Source organism: Daphnia magna, linkage group LG3, assembly GCF_020631705.1.
Source record: "Daphnia magna isolate NIES linkage group LG3, ASM2063170v1.1, whole genome shotgun sequence".
Taxonomy (NCBI): Eukaryota; Metazoa; Arthropoda; class Branchiopoda; order Diplostraca; family Daphniidae; genus Daphnia; species Daphnia magna.
Window position 1 is genome coordinate 1,124,659 of NC_059184.1, and position 18,137 is coordinate 1,142,795.

At 41.2% G+C, this 18,137-nt stretch overlaps 1 protein-coding gene across 3 annotated transcripts in view; it reads right to left on the reverse strand.

The window, feature by feature from the left end:
- Positions 1-18,137, reverse strand: part of LOC116919105 (ephrin-A5) — a 125,591-nt gene that overhangs the window by 87,352 nt on the left and 20,102 nt on the right. The window lies entirely within an intron of this gene.

Below are 18,137 nucleotides of genomic sequence, written 5' to 3' on the forward strand. Positions count from 1 at the left end.
CATTCATTGAACGCGCCAACAGTTTCCAGCCTCGAGGGCATTCTTTTAATATTTTTATTGCGTTATTATTATTATCATTATTACAGAGGCTTGTTTTATTTTGTTTTTTTCTTTTTTAAAACCAGAGGGCTAGAAAGCGTCTCCCTTGTATCATTACGGATAACGAGCCTACAAGAAAACCATTTGGAACTCTTCGTTAGCATCACGATAGATGGCGTTTGAACGTTTAACGAATCATTAAAAAAAACAACAACACAAAAATAGCTTTGGAAAAAAAAAAGATGGGTCCTCTCTTCGGTCAGGTGAGACTCTAAGAGTCCTTTCCGTTCGTTAGCCAGAAAAAGAAAAAGAAAAAAAAAAAAACACGCAACTTTCCATCAACAATCACGTCGAAGAGGTGTACATATACGCAGTGAGAGAGGTAGAAAAAAAGAAAAGAATAGAACGATGAAGAAAAAACAAAATGATGAAAATAACGAGAGAATCACAAGAGGCTAGCTAAGCAAAGGCTCGTTGAGTATGAAGAAAGGTTCCAATCAGCGGAGAGAGTCTAAGGGTGCGGCGCGGAAACCATCACGAAAGAAAAGAGAGTCCATGAAAAAAAAATTTTTTTTTTCTTTATTCAAAACTGTTTTTATTATTATTATTCACTGTTCTCTCTTCGATATTAGTCTAACAAGACGCCTCTCTTTCTCCCACAATAACCACGCACACACACACGAACGCAGTCCGCCTTACGAGTTCGTGAGGCGTTTCGAGCCACTTGCCAATATGAATATATTATCAACGGATGTATATACATTTTTTTTCTTCTTTTCGTGCCTTTTCCCTACACGCCCTCCCACACAAACCCATTTCTTAAGGGTTGCTTCGATTGATAAACAAAGGGGTCGGGCCGGCTGGCGGCTTTTAATTGGTTTGCGCAAATGGAAAAAGACGTTTTTTTTTTTACGAGTTTCGGCGCACAAGGCCAGCTGTCTGATGGCACTCGATCCCGCGCGTCAATTTCCATTTGAACGAATCCAATCCGCGTAACCATCCACTTAAAGACGACCCCCCCCACCCACCCACTTTTCCCTCCCTTGTCCGTCTTCCAAATCTCCCCGTCTCGTCTTCTTCCAACTCTTTCAAGCTCACGTTCAAAGGATCTTTCAGCCCATGATCATCATCGCATCGCATCGCAAAGAAACACACACACACACAAAATCAAGGGCATATGCGTAAAAGACATGCGTGAATACGCTATGGTGCGACGCCCGCAGGCCGAGCGGCCAGCCATCTCGTTCTCTCGCGCCTAAAAAACGTATGAAAGCCCGCAATCTGGCGTGAGTAATTTCAAAAGCGACCGGCCTGCTTGGCTGATAATTGGCCGCATACTCAGCGCCGCTTTTAAAAGCCTATCACCATTCTCGCCGACCGCCTCCTCGATATATACGAACAATTCCGCCATCTCGTACATACTTAGTTGCATGAAAAAGGCAGTGCTGTAATTTCAACTCTACCATTCCCCGTTTACAGCTCAATATTCAAGAAAAAAGAGAAAACGTTGGCTGCGATTGAGAAACAAAAATAAAGAGTTGAAAAAAAAAAATGGGGCGTTCAATCAAACTGAAAAACTCGGCAATACACGAATTTAATATGCAAAATAAAAAGATAAGTTGCAGTAGGAGGCAATTTTCAAAAGGCTCTACTTGGACCGTACGAGTTATATTTCATAATTCAATTCAACGTCTTTTGATTTATATCCCCGATTCGATTTTTATAAAAAAACGAACCAGTACGGAGAGGGTTTACTACTTCCTGTGTAAGAAAGCGTCCATCCATCTCCTCCCCAACCATACGTCCTCTTTAGCGATCCTAATTAAACCGAGTCGGCAATAGCTATGATGTAGCAGCAGAATTGATCAAGACTGATCACAAAGTGCATACGGGCACTCTCTCTCTCTCTCTCCTCCTGATTGAACATATCCCCCCCCCCAACCTCCTTCCTACACACTTTCGTTCCTCGTTGAGGCGACGACCGCACCGACAAGATGTTGCAAGTCACGCTTCCTCGTCTGCGATCGACAGAAGAGACACAACGTCAAAATATTAGTTTTCCAAGGTAACATCTAATGAGGCGCAGATCGTCTTGCCTACGTCTCTCACAGTCCTGCCTGTAACACGAAATGCTCCTAACTTGGCCTCGCTGATGCGCACGGTCTGCCACCCTAACAAACGAGCTGTTAAAAATAAGGGATAGATTGCGCGTCCACCAGTGGATATAATATCAAAAGAATATACAACAAGAAGAACTCGGGAAGAAAAAGATGGTTGAAAACAAAACAATTGATGGCATATATACGTGGAGAAGGGGATAAGACTAAGTGTCATCCGATACGGGTTGGATAGCAAAAGTAGAAAATAAAAATAAAACCACGGGCATGAAAGAGAGAGAGAGAGGCCTTTCGTTTGCAGAGTAACATGAAACTGTGTGTCCCTCTCGTAGTTTTCATACGCGCACAAATCTATGTACACAGCAAGAAAAAGCGAGAATAACGTGTGTGTGTATGTGTGCGGACGTTCCCCTGCACAAACATATGCGCGCCGATAAAAGATGTGAAAAGAGACGGCCATTAAAGAGAACAAAGCCTTTTCCCCTCGGCAGTAGAGATGTACTACAAACATCACAAAAGAGAGCCAGATAGAAATATCTATGCACTCCTCTTTCGCCTAGAGAAGAGGAGAAAGAAGACAAAACTACACGCAAACGTGCCTTGTCAACACATCAATGAAGCTGCCAATCCGCATCCAGCATTTCCCTGAATCTTCCTTTGCGGTGCTACCGCGTATGTGCTCGGATGATTATCGCTCACTTACACTGCGAGACGGACGTTGCAGCTGAATGTCCAGAAATAATCAAAATGAGTCAAAAGAAACGACGCAGGGCAGAGTTTTGGAGTGATAAGAAAGAGTCGAAGACATCGAGTTTTTTTGTTTTTTTTTCGTCTATACGAAGCTACGAGTTTATATCGCTAGTCTTTTGAAGTAGTGCCGGGATATTTTGGCGGGCAGCGTGGCACGTTGGGGAATACAAATTGGCGCTATATCCAATCACGAAATACCGTTGAATCCCCTCCCATAAGAGGAGCATGACGTTAACCGCAGTAATCAATTGACTTCCGTGGTTCTTCGTTAACGCCTTTCCCATCCAAACAATCGAGGTACGTAAACGAGCCGACTCGGGTTGAGCCAATTGCAAGATTGGTCCCTCTTTTGTCGCTAAACGCATTGGCTTCCCGTCTTCGTAAGGAAATAGCGTTTGCCTCTTACCTTTAGTGGCCAGCCCGGTGTAAACATCAAATCAACACGACGACACGCACAATAGCAAATGGAGTAGTTTGATTACTTACCTAAAAAAAAAAAAAGAAAACAAAATCGTTAGTAAAACGTCAAGATGACACGACAAACTTAAAATTTGTGGAAAATTACAACTTAAAAACATTTGATTGAACAAAAAAAAAAAAAAATTTTTTTTAAGCTGTGACTCTTCTTCCAAACGTTTAAATGCATTTTCTTTTTTTTTTTTTCATGTTTCGAGTTTCACACATGAACCAAACAAGTTGCTATAACGACCCCCTGAGCCCAAGTTTGCATCCGTCTTACATCCTTGTAACATGTCTAACAACAAAGCGAACCCATTAGAAAACCGGCGAGAAGAAGAGACAAAGAAAAGAAAGAAAAATGGGAAATAAATAAACATACGCAAAGCTCGAATAGATGCAATGTATGTAACACATTTAAAGGATAGCTCCACATGTGCCACTATATGCTTATCATAACACGTTCTGCAGTGATGCATGTGTGTGTAGAGTACATATAAAATAAAGAGGGGGGAAAAGACCCACAACAACAAGTTCCCCCATCTCGTCACGAAAAACGAAATAAAATGTCACAACTAAATTTGAAACAACGCACAACTCAACGGTGGAAAAAAAAAAGAGGACGAGAAGACAATGTCCGAATGAAACGGGGGAAAATTGGGAAGAAAAATGAGGCGGTAAAAAAGAGGAAAAGAAATCAGAATAAACTATCGAGCAACCCAGAGGTTGCGATGACGCTAAATGCGTTGTCAGGGATACCGTTCATCTCCTGGACGATCATGAAAGATACGATATTAAAACAGCAGCCAACGATAAAAGGAGGCAATAAACATATCAACTACCAGCGCAATTGCCAAGAACTTCAAAAAAGCAGAATAAAAAAATAAAAAAATGTACGAAAATTTCAAACTGGCCTTTTATTTTCTTGATTTCTTAAGAAACGAAACAAACAAAATTAATGAGATAACGCAAGATGCACTTAAGAGGTTCGTCTGACTCTATTCATTGGTAGAAAAGTGGCCTCAAAAAAAGGGACGCCCACCCCCGGAATTGAAGCCATGGCAACGGACAAATCAGCCATGAAAATACTCTTAAAAACGAACATGTTACATAGAAGAGAGAGTACATTCTTTAGTAAATACACCTATGGAAAAAAAAAAAAAGAAAGAAAGAAAGACTTATTCTTTGAGAGAGGAAAGGGGGCTCTTTACGGACTTGCGTGCGCTTGCAGCTGCTCTGATGCGTATATGATTTAATAGCAATGCACAGAATATATGTATATAAAAGAGAACCTCCTGTAAATAATCTTTCCCTTTTGCGCTATAGCTACGGTATTACATTCAGCAGTAGAAAAAGAGAGGCAGGGTAGGATCCATATTCTTTTTTTTTACCCTCTTTTTCGAATCTTCTGTGTGTGTGCGCGCTCTTGGCTGCGTAATACGTCAAGCAAAGAAAAACGAGGACTCGTTCATCCTCGCTATATGGACGTACGGATGCAAAGTGCTTGGGTTGTTTTTCCGTGGTTTCTTTGTGCCCGTCTCCGAGATTTATGGATCGGTACGCGGTATGAGGAAAGAATAAAAGAACGTGCGCACACCTTGACGCTACTTACCGGCGTCTATGCCTAAATGCCCTGCACTCATCTACACCTATGTAACACTCGTTTTCTCACTCACTATCCGTCTTTTTTGGGGATGGTTGCGTGCTGGCACTTGAACGTGAGCGAACTGCCGAAAGCAAAAGAAAAGTACAGAAAGATTTAAAAAAAAATAAAAAAGAAACAATCTTTTTGTTCAAGTTGCAAAGTAAACTTGGCACCACTGGCAACATCAAACGAGTGATACATTTTAAAAATAAGAAAATATACTCGAAAATGGTAGCAACAGGGTACTGGACATTGCGCGGCTGCAGGTAATTTCTCACAAGATTTGATTTTTTTCTTAACAAAAAGGGAACTCTTATTTGCACGTAGAAACCAATATTCATGAACTAAAAGCTTTCTGATACTTTTAGCACGAAAAGGTGGGAAACTGGCCGAACGTGGACACACGAAAAAAAAAGGCTTTGTTAAAGAAAAATGTCAAGTACTAGCGAAGAAAAAAAGGTGTTAATGGCTATAGGCTTTGAAACTCAAGAAGTAGCATATGGCAGTCAAAGAGCTTCTCTCCAAACTCCACACCCCTTTCGTTTTTTGTTTTTTGCTTCTTTACTTTCACGCCGTTCTTTACTGGCTGAGCTGATTAACTTTACAAGACTACTGTGTGCCCCAACTAGTGACGACAGCAAATCGAAATCAGCAGAATAAAAAAAATAATAATTTACCTGTTCGTTGGACTCAACCCTTAAAGTCCCTTCTTTTATTCAAATGTTGCAATTGCTATTTCGCAAAAAAGTAGGGAAAAAAAACAATTAGCTAATCATTCACGAAAATCTCTAATGTGCACTCGATGACGCTCCAAAAGGGACCTCGGGAGAAGAGGTAACTGAAGAGGGTAAAACTATTCAACGAACGAAGAGAAATTGAGATTGAAAAATCCATTCCTACATTTCCTAGAGCCATCGCAAGCACACACACACACAGAGAGTAGCCATAGTTGTACTATACACATAGCTCAGAGGCTCTCTCTATAGCTCCGGCAATGAAGGCAAGAGATGATTGGAACCATTGGAGCATCGGTTCCAGGAGAGAGAGAGTACCTTTCCTTTCTCTGCATCTAAATGCAAGAATACTTGGATATATATAGTATTTCCATCTGTATAGAAGCAAGCGAAATCGAATCGCAATCAAGCGCGCAAAACGCTCCCCTCTTTCGGTCCCTGCTCCAAAATAAAAATGGAGAAAGAAAAAAAAACATAAAACTGGTTGCAAGTACGCGGCAGATGGACGGGCCGGGTCGTGCGTCCCCTTTCTGCACAGTGCAATACGCTTTGCTAGAACAGTCAATTTAAGCCTTGAATTAACATAGCACTTGAGGGCATTCTAGCTTCCGTCCATCCCTTCCCTTTCGCGGAATTGACGTCAAAAAAAGAAAAACCCTTTTTTTTTGTCTTTCCTGCTCCTTTTGTAGCCCTTCCCCTGTAGTGTCAACGTGTTGGGTAAATCCTGAGCCTCAAAAATAAATAGGTGACACAAAATGAAAAGGTCACACAGTGACGGACTGATGCTAATAAAGTTGAGTGCAACAATAGAAGAATCTGCAAGTCAATCGGCAAACAAAAGCGGAAATGGAACGGAAAGAGAAATGGATGCCAATTTGCATGCCGACAAGAAGGGAGAGGCAAAAACTAATCGACATAAAAGTTTTCGAAAGCAGAAATAAAGTGATTGCAAACTCTCCCTTTTCAGTCAGTAGACATTCAAAACATCATTCGTTCATAATTAGCCAAAGTGGATGTGTGATAATAGTGGTAAGGAGGGGGGTGGGAGAGAGGTCACTGAAATTCGCATCGTCAGTGTCGCCCACAGTCATCATTTTCTGTCGACCAAAACTCTTGGCCCCTGCTGGCTTGCTCTCTTCAAAACTGGCGACAAGAGCAATTCAGCAACTTTTCAATTAGGTTTCAGCACACACGCACACGAAATCTGGCCTCACGTGAGTGATGCTGGACTGCCAACGGCGGTCCACTCTTCGCTACAAGAGACCACTCGCCACCCAAATCTTCTATTGGAGCGTTTGACATGATCAGCGCCACTCGAACGGTCAAGGAGAAGAGAAGAGAGAGAAAAAAAAAGGGAGAGAATGATATCCACAAAAAATATATATATATATTTGACGCTCAGTCTGACCAGCTCGTGTGATCGATCGATCCCTTTTTTGGAGTTGTGCTCAATGGTAGACATAACTTCCAAATATGAGTGAACGGCCAGAGGCGTGAAAATGGCGGCATATTGATGGTCAACACTTTCTCTATTTTTTTTTTTTTTACGATTGTTCACCTAGAAAATATTGGACAAAAGACATTTCGACAGCTAAAAATAGATAACTCTTTGGGCAGAGAATAGAAAGCCATCACAAGTTGACAAATCGATCGCTTACAGCCCCCCTATTTCATCGATTATCGCGCGTTTTTTTTCATTCTTCTTTTACATCGACAGACTTGGAATCAACACTTTTCCTTTAAAACAAAAAAAAACGTCCCTTTTTACAATTTTCTGGCCATTGTATTTCTGTTTTCGTTTCTATTTAAAACTCCCTTCGTAGCTTCAATTAAAGTAACACAATCTCTTTGATCCTGGTGGACCCTTTGACGATTGAAGAGATCAAGACACGAGCGAAACCAATTAAGAAAGAGCCAAACTACATAGCAGCACGAGTAAACGTACATGTGCATACGCACTCTGTTTGAAAAAGTACACGTATACACAGCCCAGACATTACCCCCCCTCCGAAAAAAGAAAAGAAAAACGTAGAAGACGTCGGCGTTTGTACAGAGTCTATCTTTGAGCATCAAGTGTACAGTGAACGTCCCGCGCCAATTGAGGTAATGTCGTACGTGCGCGGCGGCTCATTGGGATGATGGCAATCGAAGTGAAAGATGTCATGCAAGCTGGACATGTAAACAAACAAGACAAGAAAAAAAAAACTCCGACATCCTTCATGTCTTCGACTTACACATCGATGATGATGATGACGGACACAAAAAACACGCTCTTTTCTATATGGTGACTCTCCTTCATTTCCTTTTTTTGATCCGATGGATCACGTACCGTCTTCTCTCTCTCTCTCCCTCGCACACACACAGTGAAAGAGATAGCAGCCGTGCGAGAATAGGCAACGCCGCAAACTTCTTTTTTGGTCTCCGTTCTTTGCCGGACTCGTCTACCCGCCTGGGCTAACGTTCAGATTCAATCGCATTAAAACGTTTTTTTTTTTTTTTTTAGCTGAACGCACGGAATGAGAAGGAAAAGAAGAAGGAAAAAAATGGGGGGAGAAAGAGACTGAAACTCATCGAGTTAAGAGGCAGACAATCCGAAAACACGCAGACGCCCTGTGACGTTTCATTTCTCATCGGCAACAGACCAACGTGATTACAAATGAAAGTCCCCCCCCTACCTTTTTTTGTAACTTGATTTGCCTGTAACAAAAAAAATAAATTCCAACTCTGTTCTCAATGACAATGAAACAGCTTTGGCGGCTCGCTGCTTTATTATACAACGAGCTACGATGGCTAACGGCTATTTTTGACTCACTTTTTTTCCTTTCTTGTTGTTGTTGTCGTGAACGAAATAAATGGAGCCAATTTTCAATCAAGTATGGCCTTTCACTCTCTCTTTTTTTTTACTACAAGGCCCGTATGAAATCCCCCCCCCTCCCTTTCAAGAAAAAGAGTAGAAGGGGTGGGATGAATGCGATCGTTGAGCCTGAAACTAGACTGTCATTACCTCAACTTGATTAATGGTTTTGACGACAATCCCGCCAGCAACGAAAAAAAATACAAATAGAATGAGATGTTTGTCTGCTTCCAAGTTCCACATGTAAAAGTGAGTAAAAAGAATAAAAAATAAAGGTTGGCCTCACACAAAAATCGCTCCCCTCTTTCTAAGTAGAAAAAAAGAAGGACGGAAATTGTCAGCTGCATCGGAGCTGCTTTCTGCCGTGTCGTATATCTATACAGTACTAGCCCAAGGGTTACAAAACCATTCATCTCGCCGTTCTTTAACGCAGTAAATAAGTGCAGCATCATCAATTACCACCCCCGTGTGCAGATAGAGTCGACGAAAGAAAAAAAAAAGAAAATAAAGAATCCAAGAGTTATCCATCCTCTATCTCTCAACGCAGAACGAACGCCAGTTTGACATGAAAAAAACATGAAAAAAAAATCATGGAGCCATTCAAAGACATGCATTTGCAGACTAGCGTTATACAAATTGCATCGCAAAACTCTTTTTCATTAAAAAAATAAAAAATACTCCTCAAACGCTCCCCCCCCCCACCTCAATCGGTGTAATCACGTTGATCAAACGAGCATAATGATGATATCTAAACGCGCGCACTATTTTCCCACATTTCTATGATGATGAATGCAATGAATCAGCTTTTCTTTTCAGTCCATGTTTTTTTTTTTCCTCTCTCTAGCACAAGGACACGTACAAAGAACTGCTCGCCCCCCTCCAAAGATAAAAAAAAAAAATTGCTTTAGTTACACAAATAAATAAAAAGAACCCTAACAGTCTCCGGGTACTGTCTGACATCTCAAACGTCACGCTGCAATACTATATGTATGTGTACTCAAGCATACTAAAAAAAAATCCACTGGATATGCCCATCTTCTTCTTTTATTTTCCATTAAAAAAAAAATAAATCTCGTGTACTGTTGCTCTCCTTTTTAGTAAATTATACAAACATTCAGGGGGGCGGTTGCGAGCGAAAAAAAAAGAAACGAGATCTATGGGCTGGAACGGTTCGCCCCGGCCTTGCGTTGACTTGCGAGGGCCGCGCGGGCACGCGTGTTGTCTAACTGCTATCATCAATAAAGAAACTCGGCAAAGAAGAATGAAAAAGAAAAAATCAAATAGACACAACAACCGAGTTAAAAAAAAACAAAAATAAAGGGAAGGCGCAAAGCTTAGAGGAGGGTAACGCAAAAAAAGGGAGGATGCCAAACGATGTGGTGCGGATCATCAATTCTCCCAGCACTTCATCGACAGACCTAGCTACATTATACAGCCATGGATATAGAGAGAAACAGAAGCCATCCCTTCCATGCAGTACGGACGTCAGAAGGTTTTCATCGACGCAAAAAAAAAAAAAAAAAAAAGTTAAGGACACAAACCAAAAGGGAGAAAAATTGTTAGAATAGTGCGGATGCCAATGATGGGGAAAGAAAGAGAAAAAAAAGAAGAATCCGCTATGTTATCCATTGAGCTCTCCAGAGAGAAACGGATATAGAAAAAAGGAAAGGGGATTAAAAGACTACGGTGCCCGTTGGCCTATGGAATCACGTAAAAAAAAAAAATCCCCTCTCTAATTCTATATAGGTATAATAACCCTACACTCGTTTGGTCTACGATTTCCCTCTCATTTATTCCATCATTATATTACTATTCTGGAGCATGAAAAGTATCGCAACGTCCGGCAACGATGGCCATCCGATATGTGAAAAACAGTCGGTTTATTCCCCCCCGTTCCACCAACCCTAACAAGAATCGTGTACACAAAGAAATAAATGGGGGAGTGAAGCCAATGTCCGAACAGATGGAAAAGGGAGATACACAAAAAAAATGATTGGGTTCATCAGTGGAGAAAATAAAACGTGAAAGAAAAAAACACGAAATGTTTTTTTCCATTTTTATGCCATCGACATTTATACTTTGATAATTGTGGAGTAGCGGCGAAATGTGTTTCACGTTAGTACGTAAAGAAAGTGTTGGATAGAGAGTGACGCAAACAAGGAAAGGCATTAACGAAGAACGCAGAGTGTCTAAAGGTGCGCAACGGTAATTGCTGAATTCGTAACTCTGCACAGTTTGTATTGTATCTATCTTACGTTCACTAATGAACGATCCATTCTCTCTCGTTCACTGTTGCCTACCCTAGCGCACACAGACTTTTATATATATATTTTATTCTGTCACTCACTTTCTCCTTGTTGTGCCACCCCTCTCACGTCTTCCATCTTCTTCTCCCCCCCTCTCTTTCTTTTCTTTCTGGAACGTCCTTGTTAGATCAGACCCAGAGGACCGACAAACAACACCGAGTGTAGGGAGCGGACGGGCAAACTACCTCCAATCATGGATTCCCCTTATACTTTCTCATCACAAAACCTTTTTCTACTATTAGATGATATGTTCTCCGTTCACTCGATGTTGCACAGCCCTCACAAAACTTGTCCATCTACTCGGCTGCGTTGCCTTTTCGCTTTCTAACAAACGACCATTATTTTAAAATAGATATATAATAATAAATAAATAATAATAAAACAACCTTTTACATCAAGAGTCAACTTTAACTTGTTCGTCATAACGCTAGTTAGAACCAAGTTGCAATTCACCTTTTCCGACAAAAGAAGAGAAATCCTCTCAAAAACTTTGATATCCGCTCTCGTACATTATCCACGTGAAAGATTTCTTCAAACTCTTGGTCAAAAATCCCAGCTCAGGAGCTTGAAAAAATTTTTTTCTAAAAGATTGTTCAATTGTTTCTCCTCCTTATCAGACGTAAAGTACAGACGGTTAAAGTATTAATATTAGACATTAACAGAAATTTCAGGAGGCGTAAGAAATCGGTTCCATCATCATCCCGATACAGCTGTAGGCACTCGATGCGGAATCCTTAGAAAAAGGAATATAATATTCCAGATGCGCGCATGGAGTAGGCGGAGTAAATAGTAAAGGACGGTGTACACACACAAAAAAAAAAGAGATATACGCTTTCACGCTGTCAAACGCGATGGGGGTCGCAAAACTAACGATCCCAAGAGTCCCGAACAAAAAAAAAAAAAAGACGCAACGTCGTAAACTTTAACAGTAGAAAAAGGGTAGGCAGAGATGGAGTTTGAAAATGACGCCAGAAGCAAAAGAGGAACAAAAAAAAAAAAAGGCTATGGCGACGCTACCGAACGGAGTAGCATTTGACACAGACACCCAAAAATGCGTTACGTACTTTACGATATCCATTGCAATCGCATCGAAAGAGTAAAAAAAAAGATTAGAAAGGGGGAGGCAAAAAAAAAAAAAAAAGCAGTTGTGGAAAATCTGAAGAGGACCGTCACCTTGTGGCGCGAATGGTGTATAATAAGGGCGGGGTCGGGCACAACTGGAGACATTCGCCGCCGGTCCTTTTTTTTTTTTTCAGAGTGTACAAATTAGGCACGGCCTGCGCCCCCCCCCACACACACACACACACTTTTTTTTTATTTTTTCCTTTCTATAGATTTATTGGATGTCCGTGTATAAATATACACTTGGACGGTTGGCTTCAGCAAATGAGGAACGGACGTTGAATAGCCAAAAACCCCTAGGAAGAAGAAATAAAAAATAATAAAAAAGATGGTCGAGGGGAAAAAAGTTTGAATCAATAAATCCCTGCTTGAATGGACAGAGGGGAGAAATGTTACAATCTATATATATATATTCTACATTTGTATGTATATATATATATATAGATAATTTCATATGGTGGTAAATCATGGTGGCCCGTTGGCACGAGTTCCTATTCCTGGGCATATAATAACCCGACTTGAATATTATGTAGGCTACACACGTTACGCATACGCAAACACCCATAAAAATAATAATAACACATCACGATTCTAAATTGTACATTTAAAATCTAAAAAAAGATTTACCCTTTCCTGTCATCCGATTTTCTTTATTTTTCTCTTTTTTTTCTTTCTTTCTTTTCAAAAAGAAGAAGAAAAAAATCGAGCCATCAAAAGCAAATTTGAATGGAACGGGCAATTCCATCGGGGACAATTTTGGTACAAGGTGGGGTTGAATTTTATTGGGCACGAAGGTTCCAACTTCAATATTACAAAACAAGTGAAACATAAAGGGGGGGGGAAGCAATTGTAAACGATCACCGTAAAGAAAAAAGAAGAAAACTTCCGCAAAACCAGCCAATATGCTCTTTGCTATCCATCCGGCACAATGAGGCACAAACTTGCCCTCTTTACAGCGCACGCACGCAGCCGGATGAAGTAGAGGAACAATCGAACTTTTGGCCACGTCAAGCGTCGCACACGTCGTATCGTTGCGACCGCATTTTTGCGGATCAACAAAATCATGTGAATTCCACGAGGCAGTGCATAAATCAGAAAATGTAGAATAAAAAGAAGCTTATCAATCAGCCGTGAAAGAAATGTCAACCGTTCGATAAATCTCAATCGTAACAGAAGAGGTGATACGTAAACGAGCATAATCAGCTCTTTGGCCGTTCTTATCTTTCTTTATTCGATTATTCGGTCGTTTTAACTGTCACACACACACACACACACACCAGAATTGGCATTGTTGAAATCGTTGTCACGGAACGGGGTCACCGGTTGGACAGTTAAAGCAAAAAGCTGCGAACGGGCTTTTTAAAAGAAAAAAAGGGAGTTATGCCTCGTGAACCCCACCCAAACAGCAAAGAAAGTAAAACACACGCACACACATTCTCGCGATACGCAGAGTTAAGCTTGGACGACAGCGTCGCATTCCTAGGCGCTAAACTCCTTGACGACCCCCATCGGCTGGGCTCGACATATCTTTGGCGACAGGGCGACAAAGACCGTGCCAAACGGTGGAGAAAACGCAGTAACAGATGGGCAAACTCAAATGGAGGAGCCAAAAAAGATTCCACGAAGACACACAGAGCGCTGGTACTCAGCACCATCATGTCTAGTATATCGGTTAAAAGCCAGTTTACTTTGACATCAACAACCCACCCACCCCCCAAAAAAAGGAGATGAGAGAACCGAAACGACATGTATACAACTACAGGCACTTACAACAGTAGTGGGAACAGAAGCAAGGCATACTTCAAATCCCCCATTTTTCTTTTTATTTATTTACTCAATAGAGAAGAAGGATGACTAGCGAAACAGTTGCTCCACATTGCAACGTCCCCCCCCCCTTTCTATGTCTTTCACACACACACAAAAAAAAGAGAGAAAAACGATTGTAAAAGACGCTGTTACAAAAGAAATAAACTGACAGAGAGAAGAAGAACAACAGGCCCTTCTTTCTTTTTGGTTCACCGTGTATGCATCTCTTCGCGAAGGCAAAGCGAGTAGTGCATATATACAAGTTCGTAGCTACGGGCGACACAAAGCGCCACATTTCGCTTATATATATATATTTTTTAATATTTGTTTTGTATATTTATTTATTCCTGATTTTTCTTGCACATGTTCCTTGTCACTGAGATCGACTTGTCTATCAGATACAAGACAAGTATTTTTTTTTTTTCTGAATTATTCTCTAAGGCTTATCATCCGTTAGAGCATCAACTTCAAACTGTCTAGCGCGTCGTGTCAAACGAAGCAAAAAACACTCAAAGATATGTATCCGGATTTAACTGCAACAATAACACCCAGCCAGAAAGAAAAAAAGAAAAATGAATAAATAAATAAAATATATATATAAAAAAAAAAGAAATCTAGCATATGTTTTATTGAACATACCGGTTGTACTGACTCGTACCACCCCGCGGGTTCTACCCGTTTCAAACAAGGAAAGGAGCGCCGTGTTTTACATACACGAATGACAAAAGGGCAATGCAACTTTTTCTTGTTGTTGTTTCGGTTTAGTTTTTCAAGCTCATAAAAAAAGAAACAAAAACAAAAAACTCATCAAGACCGCAACAAAATAGGTGATGAGAAAATACTGGGAAATCCTTGATATAAGTTACACGACCACATGAAAATCAATCAATAGCGTCTCTCCCTTAAGGCCGGCAAAAGCTTTATTCCATCATTGATTGTTTTCTCTTGGACGAGATCGATCAAAGGTGGGTGGGGATAGCGGTATCACAATGCCAAACAGAATACGGAATTTAGACGTAGGGGAGAAAATGTAAATAATTTCGAACGGTAGATTGGAAAAAACAAATTGTTTTGGTTTAAAGTTCTGCAAAATGTTTGAATTTCAAGAAAGAAAAGAAAAAAACAAAAGATAAATAGTTTCGACAACTGGTGAGCTAAGAGCCTTTGCCGGCAGACGCTCATTTTTCACGACTCGTCAAATGGACCGTGAAGAGAAAATGGCAACAGAGCCAAGTGCTCCCTTGTCCGCGCTCCAGAATAAATCCTGCCTCTCCCATTGAAGAGGCCATAACAGCCTAAAATACTTTGTGTGTCGTGGAATAATAAAAAAACAAAAAAAACTAGAAGATGGCAAACATACTTGCATTGCTCTAGTTTGTTGTTCTTACGCTCTTCCGACGCAAACACACAAGACAAGATTCATCAAAACTTCTGGCTGGATAGAAAAGACCTGTACAACACAAGCCATTTCATCTGCCTACGCGTGATCGTAACAGTTGGCGTCCTTACGGTGTGCGACGATAGATATTTTATTGATCGTTGTTTTGCCGCTGCGAACTGCCTCCTCAATGTCTAATAGACGTAACGCAGTCGACGTCTGTATACTTAGAGGCACTGTTTTATATACTCTATATGTTACGTATGCAATATGAAGGGACATTGTGCAGTCGGCCGTAGACGTCGTTCGTAGTGCGGCAAAACACGCGAATCGACCGTCAACCGACGACACAGTCAAACGGAATATACACTAAAAATAAAAGGCCGACGCACGAAGAAAGAAAGAAAAAATGTACAGAGAAAACGGAGAGAGAGGTACATAACAAGCGTATACCGTTAGCAGAGAAAGGGCGTTGTCGCCGTTGTACCATCATCAATCGGACGCACGTCAATTACCCCACTTGGTGACAATGTCTTTTGGCGTTGGCTGTTTCAAAACACTGACCTTCAATTCCTCTCTTTTCTCTTGTTTTTTTTTTACCCTCCTAACAAACAATGGCCCCTGTTTGTTTTTTTCCAGAGCATGGCGGATCAACCAATCGGAGGAGATGGCGAACCCGAAAATCTCATTAAGAACACGCGGGCCTGCACAATTTTCGGGAACGGGTTCGTCTATTGGGCACGTTCCCACCCACCTGTGTCTTTCGGAATGTTGTCCTTTTTTTCTCTCTATTTTCTATTTTCCTTTTTTTCTCTCTCTCTCTCTCTCTCTCTCTCTCTCTCTACACACTCCCTAAAGCGCGTTCATAGAGCGTATGCATCATTTTTATTTCCTCGGGGCCCGTCTCCTTTTTCTGGTTTACGACACACTCTCGTCAGCTCATCTCCTTTTCTGGCCAGCATCACGGAAGAGACCACAAAAAAAAAAAAGAAAAAACTAAATCGCGTTGTTCGTAATCCAGTCCACTGAAAAATGTCTCACAATAATAAAAAAAAAAAGAATGACGTCGTAGTGAATAAAAACGGACCCTCCAACTCTTTCTCTCTTGCCGAAAGAGAAAGACTCTTGCTGGCCTGTCTCTCCATTTTTAAAGATCCTCCACTCATAAAAAGATTTAAAAAGAGGATTGCTGGTGATGGTTCTTCAGCTCGACGCTGCCACCTTTTAAGCTAGACGCCTCGGTTGGACTGATGAAAAACTTTGCTCACCTCTTGCGCACTTCTTTTCAGAAGAGACCCCCCTCCATTTTCAAGCATTTAAAAAGGGCGTGTTGGTAAGCTCGTGATCATCACTGTTTTCCCGCTCCTCGGCCGGGAAAAAAAAAACAAACACGAAAATACGCAACTAGGTCTTACTCAGGGATTACAGCCACGCTCTTTTTAACATGACCTGTTTTGAAAATGTTTGTGTCGCAAGGCGCAATCAAAATCGAATAACAAAAAGACAATAATAAAGGTGAGTATCTTTTACAGGCCAATGGACAAATCGATAAACCAAAAGAAGAAGTTTCGTGCGTTCTCAAGTTTCGATTATCGATAATGAACGCACGGCCTGCCCATTCTCTTTTCCTTGCGCGTGTTCTACAAAACCAAGTCCACCACACGTCGACAATTAGCCCCAGCCAAAAAGGTTCTTCTCTTTCTTCTTCTGTTGTATCTGCTCAGAATTTTACCCCTCGTTTCTTTAACTAGCAATGCTCCAATCGAGCAGAAAGAACCGGAACTTAAAAAAAGACCAACATTCCGACCGGGCCTAGTGGGCCAGCAATAAGTCGATGCTCTTTTGTTTCCACCCATTTTCAGCGATCGTTGGAAAATAATAGCCTTACTAGCCCCGAAGACAGTATCAATAAAAAGTTATAAAAGCAGAAGAAAATGTTCTCCTCTAGTGAAGAAGAAAAAAAAAATTTTTTTTTGACCCCCCTTTAAAAGGCAGAAAGAGTTTGCGGGGGTCTCGTGCCAAATGGGCTCCCCCTCCCTCCAGGCCGTTGGCTACGTGGCCGAAAAGAAAAAGTAGCGGCGATCGACAGGAAAATCAAACGACTGGCCAACCCTCAATTTCCTCCGCTATAAACAGGGAGAACGGAAAAGAACATGTAAGGGCTCTTCATTCTTTCTTTACACACCGGGGGAAAAAAAGGAAGTTCTTGCTGGACGGACTATAAAAGGCAGTGTAGAATCATCACAAGATATACACTCCTTCTCCTCCCCCCTGTCCTACACCCCCCTCTTACTCTTCAGCGTCTCTCTCGTGTTCTCCACTCTCACGGTTCTTTCGATGTTCGACGCGCACAGGATCTTTAATCAATAAGGTGTGTGTGTGTGTCTGTGAAAGAGAGAGAGGGAGGAATGATGCCGATCCCTCCGTCACAGCAACAGCACGACAGGCCCTTCAATCCACCAAAGGCCTAGTTTATATCCTAGACTCTGTGTGTGTGTGTATGTGTCTCCTTTTTTCTTCTTCTTCTTCCCCGTCAACATGGATACCGTATACTTATAGACGTTAGATATATAAAAAGGGACGGTAAAAGGAGGAGGAGTTTGAGCTTCATCCTCTTTATTTTCTCTCATCTTCATCCGTCTTTTCACTTTTGCTCCATCAACCTTCCCCAGCAGCAGCCAACGTTTTCTTCATTTTATCTTTTAATGGCGTTTCCTTTCTTACTAGGCAACAACAACAACAAAAAAAGAAAGAAAAAAAAAAGTCCCCCCGGAAATTGAGTCAACCTCCATGGTTTGCGTTCAACTTCACCACCAATCCCACCATTCAACGGAGGCGTTTTCACGTAACGCTGGCGGGAAATCCGCATTCGCAAAATGACATTTTGGGTCTTTTTTTTTTTTTTTTTTTAAATCATTCACCCCCTTTGG